General features: G+C 38.9%; 1 protein-coding gene across 2 annotated transcripts in view; it reads right to left on the bottom strand.

Moving 5' to 3' along the window:
- Positions 1-16,118, bottom strand: part of LOC132815428 (chloride channel protein C-like) — a 126,781-nt gene that overhangs the window by 67,871 nt on the left and 42,792 nt on the right. The window lies entirely within an intron of this gene.

The raw sequence follows: 16,118 nt of genomic DNA on the forward strand, positions 1-16,118 counted from the left end.
ATGCCCTGTACAACTTCAACATGATGTCCCAATTCCTATACTCAATGCTCTGAGCAATGAGGCAAGCATGCTAAACATCTTCTTAAACACTTTGTATATGTGACATAATCTTGAAAGAACTATATACCTGAATTCCTTGGTCTGTCTGTTTGACAACACTACATAGTGCTTTACCACTAATTGTACAAGACGCACCTCATTTGTTTTATCAAAATGCAATACCTCACCTTTATCCAAATTAAATTCCATCTGCTTCTCAGCCCATTGACCCAATTGGTCAAGAATGCTTTGAAGTTTTAGAAAACCTTCTTCACTGTTGACAATACAACTAGTTTTGGTGTCATCCACAAACATACTTTAAATGAATGACAAACAAAAATGGACCCAGCGACAATCCCTGCTGATCACCACTGGCCACAGGCCTCTAGTCTGAAGAACAACCCTCCACCACCATCCTCTATCTTCTACCATAAAGGCAGTTTTGTATCCAATTGGCAAGCTCTCTCTGAATCCCCATGTGACCTAACTTTAATAATTAGTCTACCATGTGAAACCTTGTCAAAGACTTTACTAAAATCCAAGAAAATAATGTCAACCACTCTGCCCTCATCAAGTTTTTTGGTTGCATTCTCAAAAAACTCAACCAAGCTTGTGAAACGTGATTTCCCATGTACAAAGCCATGCTGACTATCCCTAATCAGTCCTTGCCTCTCCAAATGAATGTATCTCTCAGAATCCCCTCCAACAACTTACCCACCACTGACGGCAGGCTCAGAGGTCTATAGTTCCCAATCTTCTCTTTACAGCCTTTCTTAAATAAAAGCATAACATTAGCTACCCTCCAGTTCTCTGTCACCTCAACAGTGGCTATAGATGATACTAATATCTCTGCTGGGGCCCCACCATTTCTTCCCTAACTTCCCACAATACTGTGGGACACATTGGACCAGGTCCTAGAGATTTATTCACTTTCTTTGTTTTTTTAAGACCTCCAGCACTACCTCTTCTGTAACGTGGACTGTTTTCAAGACATCAATATTTATTTCGAGTTCACTAGCCTCTGTTTCCTTCTCCACAGTAAAGTTGGCACAAAATATTCATTTAGTATTTGTCCCATTCCACACATAGACAACCTTGTCGATCTTTAAGGGGCCCTATTCTCTCCCTAGTTGTTCTTTTGCTCTTAATGTACTTGTAGAAACACATAGGATTATCCTTAATCTTATCAGCCTAGGCAATCTCATATCCCCTTTTTGCCCTCCAATTTCCCTCTTAAGAACGTCCCTCCACCCCTGGCATTTTTCAAGACATTCACTTGATCCTAGTTGTCTGCACTGAATATATGATTCCTTTTTATTCTTGACGAGAGCCTCAATGTCTTTATTCATTCATTGTTACCTACTCTTATAAGCCTTACTCTACACTCTAACAGGAACATAATGCCTCTGGACTCTCATTATCTCACTTTTAAAAGCTTTCTACCTGCCAATTGTCCCTTTACTCACACTTTACTCCAATCAACTCTTGGAAGTTCCTGTCTCATACCATCAAAATTTACTTTAGTCCAATTAAGAAATGTAACTTGTAAACAAGGCCCTTTTCCATAACCATAACCATCCATCGACTTATTTGTCAACCTACTTTCAAGTGTAAATTCATTTATACATGCAACAAATAACAATGTTGATCCCTATGGAATTCCACTGGACACAGGCTTCCACTCACAAAAATACCCCTTAACATCAATAGCTGCATTCTGTCACTCAGCCAATTCTTGATCGAATTAAATTTCCTGGGATTCCATGGGCTCCTATCTTTGCCCCACACAGGATCTTATCAAAAGCCATACTGAAGTCCAAGTTGATAACATCGAATTCTCGTCACCCACACATGTGGTCACTTCTGAAAAAAATCAGTTAAGTTGGTCAGACAAGACCTCCCCTTAGCAAACAAAGCAGACTGTTCTTGATAAATCCCTGCCTCTCCAAATGTAAATTGATTCTGTCCCTCAGAATTGCTACCAATGGTTTCCCCACAATTGACCAATCTGCAGTTTCCAGGCTTCGGCCTCAATTTCTTCCAGTAACACATTGGCTGTCCTCCAGTCTTCTGGCACTTCTGCTGTGGCCAGGGAGAAATTGAAATTTATTGCCAGCACCCCTAATATTTCCTCCCTTGTTTCACTCAATAGCCTGGGATACATTTCATCCAAGCTCTGGAGATTTTGTCTACTTTTAAGCCTGACAGAACACTCAGACCTCCTTTTGAAGAGTCATCTCGATTCCAGATGTTAGCTTGCTCTCCCTCCACAGATGCTGTCGGACCCACTGTGATTTGTTGTTTTCAGTACAGATTCCTACATCTGCTGCAATTTACTCCTACTCAGAACTTCTACTCTGATGATAAAGCTAATGATATGATTGCCATCAGTGAGGGATTGAGAGAAGACATTAGACAAAAAAAGGCATGTAAAGTGAAGGGTCTTAGATAATACATAGGAGAACCATGCTTAATAACCTATAATATACTGATATAAATAAAAGGACATTATGGTTGTGGAAGAGCCTTACTCAAGGTTAAGGAGGCTACAGCCTCAGGCAGCATGTATGAGCAGACAGCTGCAGCCCAGATGTAAAAAGGAAAATGATGTCAGTTACAGTGTTAGACTGAAGCATAAAATAAAACAAAATGCACAGTTTCACAAAAAAACCTGAAAACCACCAAAAGCTCCATACCACCATCAGAATCAAGTATATTATGAATTTTTAGTTACTACTTCCACAAATTTGACACCATAAAACCATAAGAAACACGTGCAGAAATTAGGCCATTCAGCCCATCGGGTCTGCTCTACCATTCAATCATGGCTAGTAAGTTTCACAACCCAATTCTCCTGCTTTTTCTCCGGAACCTTTGATCCCCTTGATACACAAGAACCTAACTATCTCAGTCTTAAATATACTTAATGATCTGGCCTCCACAGCCTTCTGAGGCAATGAATTTCACAGATTCATCACTCTCTGGCTGAAGCAGTTTCTCCTTATCTCCATTCTAAAAGGTTTTCCCTTTACTTCGAAGCTGTATTCTCGGGTCCTAGTCTCTCCTACCAACAGAAATATCTTTCCAACTTCTACTCTATGCAGCCATTCCGAATTCTGTATATTTCAGTTAGATCCCCCTCCCCCCACCCTTGTAAACTCCGTTCTTCATATGTTAAGCTTTTTATTCCTGGGACTATTCTCGTGAACCTCCTCTGAACACGCTCTAGGGTCAGTGCAGCCTTCCTGAGATATGGGGCCCAAAACTGCACTCAATAAACCAAATATGGTCTGATGAGAGCCTTTTACAGTCTCAGAAGTACATCCCTGATTTTATATTCAAGTCATCTCAAAATAAATGCCATCATTGCATTTCCTTTCTAACTACTGACTCAATCTGCAAGTTTACCTTGAAAGAACCCTCAAATCTTTTTTCACTTCCAATTTCTGAATTTTCTTCCCATTTGGAAAACAGTCCATGCTTCTATTCTTCCTACCAAAGTGCATGACCTGACTTTTTCCCATATTGTACTCCGTGTGCCACTTCTTTGCCCACTTTCCTAATCTGTCCAAATCCTTCTGCAGCCACTCCACCTCCTCAATGCTATCTGTTCCTCTACCCATCATTGTATTGTCTGCAAGCTTAGCCAGAATGCCCTCAGTTCCTTCATCTAGATTGTTAATATATAAAGTGAAAAGTTTTGGGCCCAACACTGAGCTTTGCGGAACACCACTGGCTACAATCCTGAGAAGGACCCTTTCTTTTCTGCTTTCTGCCAAACAGCCAAGCTTCTATCCATGCTAGCATCTTGCATCTTACACCATGGGCCCTTATCTTACTCAGTAGCCTCCTGTGCGAAACCTTGTCAAGGGCTGTCTTGAAGTCCAGTTAGATAACATCCATTGACTCTCCTTGGCTTAACTTTTTTATTTCTTCCTCAAAGAATTCTAACACATTTGTCAGTCATGACCTCCCCTTGATGAAACCAATATGACTTTGCCCTATTTTACCATACACTTCAAAGCATTCAGAAATCTCATTCTTCACAATGGATTCCAGTATCTTAGCTACAACCGAGGTTAGGCTAATCGGTCTGTAATTTTCTGTCTTTTGCCTTACTGCCTTTTTAAACAGGGATGTCATGTTAACAATTTTCCAGTCTTCTAGGACCCTCCCTGATTCATGCTATTCCTGAAAGATCACCACGAACAACTCTGCTATCTCTTCAGCTATCTCCCTTAAAACTCTGGGGTGTAGTCGATCTGATCCAGGTGATTTATCCACCTTCAGACCATTCAATTTTTCTAGCACCATCTCCATGGTGATAGCCAAGCAAACTGTTAAGATGACTGACTCAAATCATGTGACATTTAGAAATTGTCTACAGATGATATCAAGCCTCAGCTGACCACTTCATGAAATATGAACATTCACGGCCATCCAGGACATCCACAGATCGCTTTGTTTCAGGATGGGTCACCAGAAAAAGACTGAAATTTCCAGACTGCCTGTTTCCACGCTTCATACTGTGGCAAAAGGGAAGATTGAACCTCAACTTGTGAAAAATGCTAATGTATGACCATAGTCAATTTTATATTTTATCATGATGGTTTCTCCCCAATCTACAGTAAACTAGATGGACCACATAGGTGTTAATCCACAACACAGGATGGGGAATAACATGAACAGGACACTTTATTTGGAAAACATGAATTTGGGAAAGGCAACATGTTTGTTAGCGGTGGTATCTTGGTCTGTTTTAAAGATCAGCAAAGAGCAGTTTTCAGACAAGACCCACCAAAGCCATCAGCACCATCAGTTTCACCAATCTGCCAACAAACAGCTGCAAGATATCAAACAGTCAAAGGATTAACTTATTCCAGTTTTCAAACTTCATTTGAGACTCAACCTCCTAAATAGTTAACAATATAAACCCTCAAAATCTGGGGTGAACGTTTAACTTCGTAAGACGTTTACTTTAAATTCAAAGTGATCAAAACTATTCAAGAAACCGAACGTGTCCCACGTGGGACAGGAGCTTACAAACCAAAAGTTTGATCATAATTTGTAAAATTTGTACCTGTATCTAATCTTTGTATGTGTGAGAGCATGTATCTTATGTATAATTCAAGTGTGTGACAGTAAATGTCTTCTTGCAATTTAAGCCTCCAAAAGCCTATTGTTTAGTTATTTAGAGTAGAATCCTGTAGCATAGAAACAGGCCCTTCAGCTCACCATATTTATGCCAACCAAATTACATTAATCCTGTTTATTTGCTTGTGGTCTATAGCCTACTATGCTGGGCACTTTAAGTGCTCATTCAGAAGCAGCTTAAATATTGCAAGAGTACCTGCCTACATCATCCTCTTAGGCAGCATCTTTCATATACAGTACCTACCACTGACTGGGTGATTTTTGTTTCTTACTCAGATCTCTTATAAACCACTTGCTCGTCGCCTTACACTTATGCTGTCTGCTCTGCCATGAGGAAGCGAGTGTTGCAATCTACCCAGTCTGTGGTTCTCATAATTTTGAATACCTCAGTTAGATTCTCCTCAGCCTGCTCTGCTCTAAGGAAAACAATTCCAGTCTTTCCTCATAACTGAAACTTTTCACTCCGGCAACATCCTGGTGAGTTTCCTCTGCATTCCAGTACAATCATGTCCTTCCACTAGTGTGAAAACCAGAACTGCCCACAGTATTCCATCTATGGCCTAACCAATGTTTTATCAAGTTGTAGCAACATGTTTACATGTCCTTGTTCCTGTATTCTGTGCCCTGACTAATGAAGGCAAGCATCCTATATGTCTTCTTCACCATGCTGTCTATATTTTCTGAAGCATTCAGGAATCTATTGATTCAAGCACAACGGTACCTTCGTTCCTTGGTGCTCCCGAGGGACCTATTATTCATTGTGCATTTCCTTTCCTTATTAGACCACCCAGAATGCATCAGGATTAAATTCCATCTGCCATTGATTTGTCCAATTTAACTTCCAATCAATATCATTCTGTAGCCTGAGACCATTCTCCTATCAACAACACCAATTTTTCTATTATCTGCAAACTTACTAATCAAACATTCTATATTCACATCCGAGTCATGAATGTACACAACAAGTAGCTAGGACGCACTGATCCCTGTGATACACAACAGGCCACAGGCTTCCAGTCACAAAACACATCCCTTCACCATCACTCACAACCAATTTCGGATCCATTTTGCCAACTGGGCTTCGATCCCAAGGTTCTTACCTTTCGAACCAGTCTTCTACGTAGGACCTTGTTAAAGGTCTGACTGAAATCTTTGCATTCCACATCAATTGCATACTACACTCATCAATATAGCTAGCCACCATTTAAAAAAAAATCAATTAAATTGAGTTTTAGATAAATGTACTTGGGATACTCACTCCAAGGCTAAGAGAAGACATAGTTATTTCCTTTCAAAACATGCTGATCATGCGCAATAAGTGAGCAAATACATTCTGTCATAATATTACCCCTTATTGCATATTTAATTTATATTTCTAAAACTACAAAGAAGTAACACAAAGTCAAAATTACTGAAAAGTCTCAATTATTTCTTTAAAGAATGAGTGTGAGTTCACTAATATCCACTACTCAATCATTTGGCACGAAAAATCAATATTGCATTCTCATTATCAATGTTTCCAATTGAACCATGCCCCCAACAACATGCAATACTTTATATAATGTAATCAAAAGTCATAAGGCACATCACAAGAGCATTATACAAAAATGTATGACCTCAATATATGGCATTCCTCTTTACAGAATTAGTTCTGTGTTTGCTGAGATTGTAGCAAGATTTTATAACCAGTAAGATACAAAAGATATTTCCCTGTTAAAGAATTCTTTGTTGAAAATATAACTTTTAAATGTCTTCATAGCCTGATATTATTTATTAGAAACTGAATTTTCAGCTTCCCATTTTGTTTAAGAATTAACCGACACATTGGAAATACAAAATGAGTTTCCAAATTTTCAACTGGATATTATTTGTATATATTTATCAACAACAGAATTTTACAGGATATCCCAGTTAATCTTAATAATGGTTTCCTGTACAAGGGTGGTCCATTTTAGTTAGTTGATGCTTATGCTAATTTCTGGTTCAAAGTGCACAACTGTTGAAGTAGTGCTCAATATCCTGTTGTAATTCAAGATTTTTGGTTCAGTGCATGGAATTTAACAGACGCAAATAGTTTTTGGTGAGTGGCTTTCTTTGAACAAAAGAACAACATCAAATATCTTGAAAAACCTGCAGTTGTTTGGAATGATTATATTCAGGATTTTGGCAAGTGATATGCCTAAACAAGACACTGAACTTGAATATTTATCCTTTAGTTCACCATAACAGGAAGCTGCCTGGCTTTTGATCTGACTTGTTTCTTTAATCAGTATAGGTGGAAATATTAATGTTGTTACTGTGAGAAGCCATAGTGATTCTTATTGACTCTAAGCAAACTTGAAATAACAATTTGATAATCACCTCAGTGCAGAAATATGCCACAAAGTCTAGGCAATATTAATAGCAATTGCAAGGTATGAAATTATTATATTTTCATATCACACAATTCTTTCATGTTTCTTTTCCTTATTCAGTATTTGAATCCATGTAATATCCTAATTAATAGATGAACAAGCAATCCAGCAGATGGAAGCTCCTGTGACACCTCCTACCATTTTTCTATATCATCAAAGCAGGCAGCAATTATTGCAAAAATCTACTGATTTTTTTAAAAATGTAATTCCTAATTTTTTCACAAGGTCCATGGAAATTCCTCCCAATTTTAGAATGCTCAGTTCTACATTAACGCTGCTATCCTCAAATGTTCACCCATGTTTTTGTCCAGAGTTGGAGCCCTGAAGTAAAACTATAAGTGGAAGACTCATCAGCTCACTGAAATTGCATTTCCCCCGAAAACCTAAAGCTGATATTAGCTTCTAATTAATATGTTGGAAAAATGTGATGATTAGAATGAAAGTTTTTTTTAAAAGCTTCAGTTCTTGGAATAGGCTGTTCTAATCACTTGCATTCCACAACAGGGTCATCCAAAACTCAACTGCATAAATTAAGTACAGCATCAGAACGTTTAGCAATAAGTGACACTAATGTCATTTACTTTGTCTGTTATGACAAAACTGCTTGCCCTGTTTTAAAATTTCACGTCACACAAGGCTGTACCCCCCGACAGAATTAATTCTGGATTTGCTGAGGTTGTAGCAGGATTTTATACCCAGTCAAAAGATACAAAAGATGTTTCCCTGAAAATTTTTATACACTAATATTATTTATTAAAAACTGAATTTTCAGCTTTCCATTTTGACTGATGAATTGAAAATCATAGTTTAAAGAGATAATTGTGAGAAGGTACAGGTTTAACAATAACATTATTCTAAAACTATTTATTTGTAATTATCTTCCACAGGCGGGACTTTCACCAGACATCTTCCACATGATATGAGTTCGTCAGCATGGTCCAGCTGTTGGGGAATTATACCAGTGCCAGGACAGAATGGGCATTGCAGCTGCCTGCTGCAAGAAGGTGGGCAGCTGATTACAAGAATTATAGGTCCAAATGGGTATCAATTTACATAGCAGTCAACATTTTGTCAATGGAGGAGTGACCCCTGCTATGGCGGAGGCCACCAGCTACTGAAAAACAGCTTCACTAAAGCAGCCCAAACCAGGCTCAATGTCCTAGAGCTGGGACCGTGGACAGGGAGGTCAGCTCCCTGAACAGCTCCATGGACAGGGAAGCCAAGCGCACCCCACTCCTCTCCCCAAGCCCCTCCCTGACCACAATGGTATCCCAGCAATATCCATCTCAACTGGCACTTGTCTCCATGATCTGTTGCATTTTTTCTGGCCTGGCTCTCAAGGTGCTCTGCGTGCTGCAGCTCCAGAATTGCTGGTCTTTAATTGAGATGTCAGCAGCAAGAGCATACCCACTATCTTTAATGGGATATTAAAGCTGGCCAATTATAAGGCTACCCAAAGCCAGCCAATTATGAGGCAACCAATTTTTAAAAATACCAAGCAACTAACACTCTGGCAAGTATGTACTGAGGACCTGCCTGACACCCTCACAGTAAAATTCAGGTCCCTGCATCCAAAAATTAGACAGTAACTAATAATATTGCCATTAGCAAATGCAACATTGATTTTTAGTTACTGATTCATTCTCAACTCAATGCAATTATCACGCATCATATCAGAAACATAATCAGGTCTTCTCAAAAGAATCCCAAAATTCTAAATCTTTGGAAATCCTGACACCTAGTGGTGAAGCTAAAAACATTGAATAGCAAATTTCAGGCATATTCCAATTTAATGCACCAATGGAACTGAAGTTTCTGAGGTAGTCAACCGCTATTTGCACTGTGTGCAAAGACAATGTCGGGTTTGGAATGTGGACAGAATAGGGGCACACCTTGCTCAGGTGAAGCTTGCATTGAGATTTCCTGAGGGAGGAGAAACAAATCAAATTCAAATATGACACTGATACTGCAGTTCCGTAATTTTAGTAAATAATGTTTTGTTTAAGTTATGGAGGTTCTAAGAGAGACCAAAAGAGGCCATTACAGCAAGACCGGGGGAGAAGGCATTGCTAGGGTTATTTTTTCATCTTGTTTATAGGGCGGATCATTTACTGCTCAAAGAATTTCTTCCAATGAAATCAATTAATCAGGAAACTTTTATAATAGATTGGCAATCTACTCTTCCAGATAATTGGGTAGTGATGACGAATGTGTTCTCGAGTATTTCCTCGTCCTATTTTTAGCTCTATTTTAAATTGGTTTGAAAGCTTCTTAGGCAAAAAAAAAGAAAGTTAGACAAACAGAGAGCAAGAGAGAATAAATCACATAGAATCATAGAATTCCTACAGTGCGGAAACATGCTATTGGGTCCAACAAGCCCACACCAACCCCTCCAAAGAATAACCCACTCAGACCCATTCCCTTACCCTATTATTCTACATTTACCCCTGAGTAATGCACCTAACCTACACATCTTTGAACACTACGGGCAATTTAGCATGGCCAATTCATCTAACCTACTCATCTTTGGATTGTGGGAGGAAACCGGAGCATCTGGAGGAAACCCATGCAGTTGTGCCCTTATTTCTCAAAACTTGCTATGAGATTAACACACTTTAAATTTAAGAGATTTCCCACTTAAGGTTGAAAAATGGATTATCTTTTGATCTTAGGGTTATGCTGTCTGTTGTGTTCTCAACCCCAGGCAGCTGTGAAGACTGAGTCATAGAACTACAGAATCCCTACAGTGTAGAAACAGGTCATTCAGCCCATTGAGTTCATACCGACCCTCCACCGAGCATCTCACCCAGACTCAACTCCCTACTGTATCCCTATAATCCCTCATTTCCAGTGGCTAATCTTGCTAACCAACACATCTCACACCTAGCAAACAATTACATAATTTTGAATTCAATGTTTACACTGATACATTAGAAACTTATAAAAAAGCACTGCTGTATCCAAAATCATTTGTCCCTTCACCAATCTGTCTGGCCTTCCCCTCAGTGTGGACATACAGTTAAGAGGTAACCTTTTCTGAAATTGGTAGCCAGACTGCTGATACGACCATAAAAATACCCATTTTACACCTTGCTCCTTTTTACATTCCACTGACTTCGATTAAAACAGCCTGCAGCCACAGTATTTTAATCAGCACTAAGTTACATGTTAAAAGACATTGGAAAAATGGATTATCCAGTGCAGACACAATGGGCCAAATGACCTCCTTCTGGATTACAACAATTATGTGATTAAATGCAAATTTTGTGGGAAGAGTGCAAAACTTCAGCAAGTAAATCTCACAGGAAGTTTATTGCCTGTCCAGCTGTTTTTCGCGTATCCATGCAACTTGATGACAAGATTAGCAGAATTGGAAAATGAAAAATTTATGACATTAATCTTAGCCATTGTGCTTGGATGTCCTTTCTTCAAAATTGGTGTGACATCACTCTGTAATGCACAATCTTACTAAGTAAACAGCTGGTTTTGGCTGTGTTTGTATATTGTTATTTCAGGTGTCTAACTGCCTTCTCCTTGTGGTTTACAGCTGATTAAGAGGATTCATTCTTGTCTTTTTGGCTGGCAAGCTGCCCAAACTTTGCTTGAAGTCTCAAGAGAGCTAAACTAGGAATAGACAAGACACTTTGAGCAGTTACATTTAATTCTGATTCAAAACTAAAGTGCATTGTAAATAAATTTATCATTAAAGATCAGTGATGTAAATTCATCTCTCTTAAGCCTTCTTGAATCTTTTTGGTTATCTCAATCCATTTTCATAATTAGTGAGAGTAACTGGAGCCAACTTGAGGCTATTTGATATCAAGAAAATTCCGTATTGTTATTTCTATTCAAATTTAGGCCAAGTTGCACTACATTTTTTTCTTTACAGCATGTTTTAATAATCCTGGTTTACAATTCATCAAATCAAATGTGACTCCACTCATTATTGGCTAATTAGATAATTTCCTATTGTTTAGCCAATTTACAAAAAACCTTTTACATTCCAGGTGCCTTCTGTTTAGAATTTTTTAAACACCTTTACAAATGATTCTGTACCAAAAAGACCAACAAACTTTTCTTATTAGGCACAATTTATATTCCATAAACTGATTTTGGCATAGAATTATTGTCACACTCTGTGCCTCTTTAACTACTTCATGTAATATTTAATGGAAAAATATTGTGACAAATGCTTTAAAAATATTTAGTATTTAACAAACACAAAACATCTCACTAAACTTACCTTCACTTCCTTGGAATGAAAATCGATTAAGAATCATTTTCAGTTTAAGAAACAATTCCATTTATAGTTATTTGGTACTACAGAAGTTGGGTATCATTGACAAAAGACACATTTCATCAAAACATTTCATCTTGCACTCATCAAGACAATTCACAAAAAATACAAATAAAGGTAGAACCAACATTTATACTGAATGAGAGAAGACAACTAATTATTTGGCAAGTGGACTCTGTTTAGTAGGAGCATTGCAAAAGAGATGCAGCCATTAATGATAATCATTAACTGCAAAGTTTGAGGTGATTCCTGGAGGGATATAGTTTCAAGCACCCAGTTACCTGAGTTCTAATTATCAGCACAAGGCAGCAGTAATCTGGGGTCAATGTCTCTTACAAATAATAATATACCTCATCAAAAATTCCTGCCTTTGGCAGTTTGCTCAGAGCAACAATGGGTAGGAAGCAGACCATTGCAGCTGTGAGGGTAGATACAGCTGATTTGTATCTGAAGTCACCCACCACCTAGGTTCCATGACTCTTAATAGTTTACTGTTAGAAGACAGAGGGTGGTAGTAGATGGAAAGTATTCAGCCTGGGAGCTCAGTGACCAATGTGTTCCACAGGGTTCCATTCTGGAACCTCTGCCCTTTGGGATTTTTACAAATGACTTGGATGAGGAAGTGGAAGAGTGAATTAGTACATTTGCCGATGACACAAAGGTGACAGAATGCAGAGCTGACCTGAGAAGTGGCAGACAGAGTTCAACCTGGAAAAGTGTGAAGTGATTAATTTTCGAAGGCCAAATTTGAATACGGAATACAAGGTTAGAGGCCGAATTCTTGGCAGTGTGGAGGAACAAAGGAATCTTCAGATCCACATCCATAAATTCCTCAAAGTTGCCACCCAAGTTGTTAGGATTGTTAAGACAGTTTCCTGGTATGGTGTGTTGGCTTTCATTAACAAGGGAATTGCGTTTAAGAGCTGCGAGGTTGTGCTGCAGCTCTACAGAGCCCTGGATAGATCATACTTGGAATATTGTGTTCAGTTCTGGTCGCATCATTATAGGAAAGATGTGGAAGCTTTAGAGATGGTGCAGAGGAGGTTTACCAGGATGTTACTTGGACTGGAGGGCACGTCTCATGAGGAAAGGCTGAGGGAGATAGGGCTTTTCTCATTGGAGCAAAGAAGGATAACAAGTGACTTGATAGAGGTGTACAAGATGATGAGAGGCATAGATAGAGTGGATAGCCAGAGACTTTTCCCCAGGGCAGAAATGGTTATCATGAGGAGGCATAATTGTAAGTTGATTGGAGGATATTTATGTGGAGATATCAGAGGTAGGTTCTTTACACCGAGTGTGGTGGGTGAGTGGATTGCACTGCCAGCAGTGGTAGTAGTGACAGATACATGAGGGACACTTAAGAGACTGCTGGACAAGCACATGGTAAAATAAAGATAGTAAAATAAAGCACATGTAGGTTAGCTTGATCTTAGAGTAGAATAAAAGGTCGGCACAACATCGAGGTCCGGAGGCCTATATTGTGCTGTGCTGTTCTATGTTCTATGTAATTTCCATCTTGACATTTTCAATAGACCTTATCTCAACAGTTTTGTTTTGCTGGAAGCATTTCCAATTTCCACAACCTTTTGGGTGAAGAAGTGTTTCTGACACTTTTTGACATGGATGAAGCAGAGCATTATAGCTGCACCTCTTCTAAAAAAAAAATGACATTTTCCACTTTTAACATTCACAAATGAATTACAATCCAATTTTCAAAGATAACAATACTTAAGGTATATGATATATGGACCCAGGTGAAAGGAATCAGGAGGCCGAATTTGGATTGAAATTATTGGGAAAAGTTAAAATGATTGCGTCCCAAATGCAGTTTTCAGCTTTGTTAGTTCTCCAATGTTATCTGTCAGAGCATCAATGTGTGTATAATAAAATATAGTTAAGTGCCTGAAATGGGATTGAGAAGATCCGACAGCAAGTCAGCATCTCTGATGCAGACTGAAAGAGCGGACCTGGGCAAGAAGGACAGAGGCGGGGAGATCAAACCCAACAACAGAGAGCTTCTTAAATATGTTCCTGTATGTTAGAGCCAACATGTATATCACTGGGAATAAGATGTAAAAGAGAAATCATGTTTGACAAATTTATTAGCGTTCTTTAAGTTTACAACAGTTTATAAAAAGGAACCAGTAGATGAAGTATACTTGGATTTCCAGAGGCATTGATAAGATGCAACATAAAAGCTCATTATACAAAATAGAAGCTTATGGTTTTAGGGTAATGTATCATCTTAGGTTGAGAATCAGTTAATAGACAGAAAAAAAGAGTCAGGGTTAAGGGTCTTTTCAGGTAAATAGTGGAGTTCCACAAGGATCTTCAATTATTTGCCATCTATATTAATGATTTAGATCACATGGAATCAAGAGTGGGCTGGCAAATTGGATACAAAATTGCCTCGATGGTAAGAAGCAGAGGGTAATAGTCAAAGGATGGTTATCAGACAGGAGGCCTGTGACTAGTGGAGTGCTGGGTCTCTTACTATTTGGTATGTATATCAATGGTTTGGATGAGAATGTACAAGGCATGATTAGTAAGCTTGCTGATGACATTAAAATAGGCAGTATAATGGACAGTGAGGAAGGTTCTCAGAAATTGCAGCAGGCCTTGATCAGCTGAGGAAGTGGGCTGAGAAATGGCAAATGGAGTTCAATATAGATAAGTGTGTGGTCTTGCATTTTGAAAAGTCAAATGAATGTAGCAATTTTGTGGAGGATGGCAGGGCCTTAACGAGTGTAGTGGAACAGATGGATCTTGGAGTTCAGGTTCACAGTTTTCTGAAAGTGGAGTCACAGGTAGACAGGGCAGTGAAGGCAGCTTTTGGCACACTGGTCTTCACTAGTCAGGGCATTGAGTAGAAAAGTTGGAAAGTTATATTGTAATTATACAGGATGTTGGCGAGGCTGCACTTGGAGTATTGTGGTCAGTTTTGGTCACCTTGCTAAAGGATGAATGTTATTAAACTGGAAAGAGTATAGAATAAATTTGCAAGGATATTGCCAGGACTAGATGGTCTGAGTTATAGGGAGAAGTTGGACAAGCCAGGACCTTTTTCTTTAGAGTGTAGGAGGTGGAGGAGTATTCTTCTAGAAGTGTGTAAGATCATGAGAGGCATGCATAGGATGAATGTACTCAGTCTTTTTCCCAGGGTTGGGGAATCAAGGTCTAGAGGATATCAGATTAAGGTTAGTGGGGAAAGTGTAAAAGGGAACCTGAGGGGCAACTTTTTTTACACAGGGAATGTTATGCACGTGCAATAACAAGTTTTGAGAAGATTTGTTGCTCAGGTTGAGGTTCTGGATGTAGGTTTGCTCACTGAGCTGGAAGGTTCGTTTTCAGATGTTTCATCACCATACTAGGTAACATCATTAGTGAGCCTCCGGATAAAGCACTGGTGGCATGGCCCGCTTTCTATTTATGTGCATAGGACCAAGGAAACCTAAACACATAAACAGAAATTGGGCCATGCCATAATGGGTGCGTCATCCAGAGGCTTACTTATGATGTTAATTAGTATGGTGATGAAATGTCTGAAAACGAACCTTCCAGCACAGCGAGCAAACCTATATCCAGCATATGAAATAAGCTGCCAGCGGAAGTGGTTAAGGCAGGTACATTAACAACACTTAAAAGGCATTTGGACAAATACATGGATTAAAAGGTTATAGGCCAACTGCAGGGAAATGGGGTTAGTGCAAGAGACACTTTGGTCAGCATGGACCAGTTTGGGCCAAAGGACCTGCTTCCATGCTGTAAGATTCTATGATTCTATGACTCAATGACTCTATGACTTAAAGGAGGGGCAGATCCAACTTGCTGATGATACAAAAATAGTTGGGAGGACATGTTGTGATGAGGTAATACTGAATTTGTAACAGAATATAGATGGGGTGAGAGAAAAACTTGTCATATAGAGTTCACTGTAATAAACAGTGAGTTTGTGCATTTTGCTCAGAAGAATCAAAAGGCAGGCTATTATTTAAACTAAAAAAGACTAAAAGAAAAGTGTCATGCAGAGGGAAATGGATGTTCTTAAGTATGGAACACAAAGGCATAGCATGCAGGTGCAGCAAATAAGGAAAGAGGTGAATGGAATTGTGGCCTTTATTACTAAAGTGTTAGAGTCAAAAGCTTTGACCAATAGAAAAGGTAGAACACAAGTAAGGATAGAAGACAAGAACAAAACAGTCACAGATATC

The sequence above is a fragment of the Hemiscyllium ocellatum genome, chromosome 4 (assembly GCF_020745735.1).
Source record: "Hemiscyllium ocellatum isolate sHemOce1 chromosome 4, sHemOce1.pat.X.cur, whole genome shotgun sequence".
Taxonomy (NCBI): Eukaryota; Metazoa; Chordata; class Chondrichthyes; order Orectolobiformes; family Hemiscylliidae; genus Hemiscyllium; species Hemiscyllium ocellatum.